Raw genomic sequence first — 6000 nt, 5'->3', positions numbered from 1 at the left:
CGGGTTCTCTGCGGATGAAAACCCCTAATTTAGAAGTTTATTTCAAATCTAACATATCTATCTAATTTGCCTTTTGAAAATATGTGAAAGTTCCTTTCATAAACGCCCCAAAATAAATGTTACGAATTGTTTAAATTGCTTTAATTGTATTTGCAAAAAATGCGTCTTATTTATGTCTTAAAACTACTACCTTAGCTAATCAATTTTTTAACTTTTTGCTTATAAACCACATTTGTTAGTTTGAAAATAATTACTATTTCGTAGTCACTCGAAACACACGAAAACTTTTTATTCGAAATTCATCCGAACAAACGCTCAGGTCTTTCCGATTTTTAATAATGCCCTCAAAATTTCAATTATTTAGAATAATGTAATTTTTAAAAATAAATCCTTTCACTGCCTTAGTAAAATGAAGATTATACACAAATAAGAATTACTGATGAACAAATGCACAAAATGCAGTAAAGAGTGATTTTATAAGATATATTTAATCTTTTTAAAGAAGCGAATTTCATGATCTCATGACACTCACAACATCTAAATTTTAATAATTAAAAATTCTTAATGTTAACACCATAGGTTTCAATGTACAGTAGAGCTGCCCGACATGTGGAGACCGATTGCTTATATTGTCAATTTTTTTTATATTACGCTATTTTTATTGTTTATTTCTCTACAATTGCTACCCATATTCATCTATATCTGGCATTTCTTAACGATGCATCTAGTATTTTATCCTTGTACTTGAATGAACTTAAAACCATCTCTCATTGCCCTGCCTCCTGTGAGTTGAAGAGCAATAATGCCCTCCCTTTTCCGTCTGACGTCACAGGCAGTTCAGTTTCAGTTCAGTTATCTGATTTAGACAGCATTTAGCAGCCCACTATAGGCGGAACTAGAATAGTACATGAGTACACAATGAAATTTAGAATTTGGAAGTACATCTGGGAAAACTGTTAGAGTTGGCAACAAAATATGAAAATATATTAAGTTATGTAGTAAACTAGTGATGAACAATCATAATTAAATCACTAATACTTTGAATTTCATGATTTAGATCAAATGGCACTTGCCAAGCTGAATTGCAATGAGTTCTACACAGTGGGTGTGGCTTGAAACGTCGTAGGTCGGCGGCAGTTACGAGAGGAGTCACCCTCCCGTAAACTGACCTCGGCCAATGCTTCTTGAAAGTTAACACACCGGTGGAAAAAGAAACAGTACTTGCAGGTAAGCACAGTCAAATAATAAAGTGAAAATGTAGAATTCACACTTGAAAACACAAGGTCCATGCTACATCATCACAGCTCCTCCCACTGACCATGCAAAGCCAGTTCTGCCTATTTTCTGCATCCAGAAATACATTATTCCTATGCTCAGGGCTTAATTTATAAAACTAGAAGTGCCGGAGCCCTATTGAAGACCGTCAGCAAAGAGGAATAAAAGTAAAGAAATAAATAAAATGACTATTAAAAGCATTAATAATTTAAAAATTAACTGGTTAATTATTACGAAACTAATTATTATTTAATTAATATTAATAATTGCTATTTGTCAATTAATACTAATAATTAAGATTTTTTAGTTATTTAATTAAATAAAATTAATTAACTATTAGTGTTAAAATAATTAAATAATTAAAATTAAAAGAAAATGTAAAGAGATAAATTACAATTTAATAAGCGATTTATAATATAATATTTTTGCAAAAAATAAAATTTTCCAGAGTAGATTAATATGTGCATACACAGGCCCGCGTCAAGCCTAATCGGCGCCGTCGTGCAAATGTCTAGCAAGCGCCTTTATGCAGTGATGCCTTTTGTTTATGGTTAACATTTAAAATGATGTATTATTAACATAATAATATGGAAAACCAAAAAAATTACACTTTATCTTTTAATTTGTCTAAATGTGCAAAAATGTTGTGCTTTGTTAAAATCCACACTCAAACATATTTATTGAAGAATTACGGTGAATACTTCAATAAATATGTTTGAGTGTGGGTTTTAACAAAGCACAAAATTCTTTATTTAAGAATTATATATATATTTATGTTATAAAAAAGCCACCAACGGGCATAGTGGTGACTGCGGTGCTTAAGGGGTCGAGTTCGAATCTCCGAGAAGGCATGGATGTTTGTAAATGTAAAGTGTCCGTGTGGCATGGGGCACTCTAAATATGTGAGGCGAAAGTCTTATCGAAAGGTTGGTGGTAGGGGTACAGGGGTGAGAGACGCTCTGACTCGTACCCCTTGGATGCTCTCCATCAAAATTGGGGGGCGAAACTGAGCTAAAGTGCACTGTCACCTGTAAGGTGCTCAAGGCTGTTGCCAACGACAGGCGTATCTTGCGCTCCTTTGCCACGAGGAATTTCATGGACTTGGGCTGCCTGTAGGCCAGATAAATAAGCATTAGTCAACAACATGTTATAAAAACTGCAAGCGAAGCGCAATTGGATACCAAATATATTGCTGAACATTAATTCTATTATCTTAAAATTAAAAACAAATTAATTTAAATATCTAATAAGTTTCCACGGAATAAACTGGTGTTCGCAGCGTTGTTTACGACAAACTGTGATTAACAACTGAGGTTCAAACTGTGATTGCAAAAGGGCACAAAAAATGCTCTAGGGTTGATATCTAGGGATATATCCAAAATACTCTTTTGCACGCCGCTATGTTAACAACGATATAGCTTAGAGTTTCAACCGGCAATTTCCTCCAAATGTTTACAAAAACTGCAGTTCCTGCATAAGATCTATATACTATTTATATGGCTTTGATTTTTATCAGTTAATACTTTTACAGTTTTTGACATAAGTTGAGTTGATCTTGTAAATCTATGTGAGCGAAAATACGTGATGCCGTTGCGTATGTAAGGCCGGCGCCATACACGCGATCGACAATTTGCTTAGTCCTTGTGTCTACTGTTGCAATGGTAGTAATTTGTGCAACATTTATCTTTTTCGTGATATTTTTTTTTTTTTTTCCTGATTGCTTGTTGTTATTAAAATTATACATAAAAAAAGGTAAGTGCAATTACATATTATGTTAAACTTAGGCTAGCTTTTTTATTCAAATAAGCGGCGATTTGAGCATAATTACTCGAAAAATGTTTTTTTTTTTTTTTTTTTTTTTTTACATGAACCATTTGTTTATTAAACTAAAAATTATTATCTTTCGAGAAGAAAGGATTGACATGTTTACAAAGTATCACTGAATTTAAAATATACCTATTTGAGATTTGAAGAAGTAAAAATATACAAGGTATTCCGAAGTCAAAAACTGGCCATTCTCCGATTTTTAGCTATATGCAAAACCGAAGGAAAATGTTTCGTTATTTCATTACGTCTTAATGCTTACTTTAAATTTGATTTATTTACTTTAATAAACAAAAGAGTAGTACCACCTCCGTGAATTATTTTATATTGATCTAATAGTTCATATATTTTCCAAGCAATGGTTTAAGATATACTCCGTTTTTCAGAAGTTCTAGAGACATTAGGATTTTTTTTTGGAAGCAGGGAAGTAGAAAAATTAGCAACCGCCTTCTCCAGAAATCGAACCACTGACCTCTGGAGTACCGGCCCAGCTTGCAGAACCACTACACCACGAAGGCACGCTAGGAAAGAGGGAGAAATACCTTATATACTCTCCTTTTCAAAGGACGACTGGGGCCTTTAGGGAACCCAATCGCTAAATCCTGGGTGAGGAGAATCATCATCCAACACCCTTTTTAGTTCGGGCGCTATTGTAGAGACATTAGGATTTTTTTGGAAGCAGGGAAGAAGAAAAATTAGCAACCGCCTTCGCCGGGAATCGAACCACGGACCTCTGGAATACCGGCCCAGTGTGCAGAACCACTACACCACGAAGGCACGCTAGGAAAGAGAGAGAAATACCTTATAAAGTAAGGTAAAATATTTCAAACAATGACTTTCCGAGTGTTTTTAAGAAGAAGTGCTTTACGCAATAGTTATTATAATACAGTGAAATACGTTTAACTCCAAAAAGCTTAAGACGAAATATCGGTTAGCACGAAATAATATAAGGGTTCCGACAAACTACTATATATTTTCATACATTTTGCCTCTCTCAACATGAAACAAAAAACGAAAAGATATCCTTTCTGGAAATGAACAAAATGCGGAAGATACCGGCCTCGCAGGCGAGATTTAGGAGGGATGTGAAATAAAAGAGAGGTGGTTTCACATGTTTCGTATAAAGGAGACTAACTTAGCTTTGAAATACCCTCGGAATAGGCTCTGACACGAGCCAGTTTTGTTTATCTAAGCTACTTTCACCTTCCACCCCTACAAACCGCACACAAACATCTCATCTCTCATCAGTTGGCTTTGGAATTCGGTGACGAGTACATCGCAGTTTGAGTAAAATCTGTGAGTTTGGCTCATGTGTTGCACTCTGCATGTCTCTGTCTCTTCGTATGTTGCACTTTGCATGGAATTCAGTGACTCCAAGGACGAATGAAAATTGTTTTCGTTATGCGCGATTCTCAAAAGTACGAGATTTTTTGGCGCCAAAAGAAATGGAGAAGGAGGATATTGAAACTGAGCCGACACTTAATGAAATGTTTGAGAAAGTTTCTGTATTAGTGGACTGTCCTACTGTATTATCGGAAGAATTCGTTGGAATAGTTGATGACAATGTGTATACAGCCCCAATTATGGCAGACAAAGACATTTTGGAGTTTGTCCAAAGCACAAAAAATATCATTGATGCAGCGTAGTGCCGACGACGAAAATGAAATGATAATGCCGCTCCTGTTCCTACGTGATCGGAAATGGGGAACATCATAAAATGTATGCTCAGTTATTTAGACGCACATTCCAATGGTGAAATAAATAACAAAATGGACGACATTGAACAATTTGTTAACATTTTGATGCTAAAAAAGACAGTGCAAAGAAAAAATGTCAGATTATTTTTCAAAAACTCAATAAATGTTTTGTTTTTCCCAAAACGTGAAAATTTTGTATTAAATTTCATCAAGTTCTCGTAGATGTTTTTGTTTCATTGATTTTTATTAAATACATGCTTATACTGTCTAACCACATTAGCGACAGCAGTTTGGCTGAGAGCTACGATGGGTCAGTGTAACTGAACGGGTGTGGGTGAAAAGCGCGGGTATTTTTTGCTCTCGGAGGTCGAGGGTCATTTAGGACCTTTTTCTACAATACTGCACTCACCCCTACATCACTGATATATATGCCCACTTCCACCCCAAAACGGATGTTTACATAAATCTGGAATACGTGGTCGGACAGTATACGTATCTATTTAAATAGAATGTACTCTATTAAACCTAATTTTGTTGACTAATTATATATATATATATATATATATATATATATATATTCAAATATCCTTTAACACGAAATTCTTTTAACAGGAATAAATATTTCAGTCCCCCCTGAGTTTTGTGTTAAACGATTTTTCACTGTAGTTATTTTCTACTTTTATTTTTACTTCCGCTTTTTCTGTTTTCATTTTTCCTCCGATGTCGGAAGAAAAACAGAAAAAATTATCTGAGTATCAGAATGCAATGAAGAAAAAGAAAGTGAGAGGAAGACTAAGAAACCAGTAAATTACGCAGTTTTTCCAAAAACCAGGGAATACCTAAGCTGACGCTACTAGCACTAGTTGTCCATCAGGCGTCTCAGCTACCATTGAAATCAGAAAGAGTTAGAAAGTGTTTTCACCCGAGAATAACATTTAATTTCAATGCAGCTGGTGAAAAAACTGAAGAAATGCTAGTGGAACCTACATTTTCTGCAGTAGATATACGCATTTGCCTGTGCCTGATGATTCCGGATTGCGTAATGGCAAACTGCACATTCGGTTGATTAATGTTAAACGAATTTCTCATTCTGCGTAATTACGACTTTGGCACAATTTTAAAACAGGATAAATACGGTGTTTGGTTGATATTCTGTTATCTGGGCGTAAACAGTTCGGAGTTTTAAAACTTGTTAGGTTGTACA

This window comes from Stegodyphus dumicola, chromosome 8, assembly GCF_044657685.1.
Source record: "Stegodyphus dumicola isolate Sdum_Otavi_A_Nest chromosome 8, ASM4465768v1".
Taxonomy (NCBI): Eukaryota; Metazoa; Arthropoda; class Arachnida; order Araneae; family Eresidae; genus Stegodyphus; species Stegodyphus dumicola.
The sequence above is the reverse complement of the archived record's forward strand: the minus strand, read 5'-3'. Positions refer to the sequence as shown.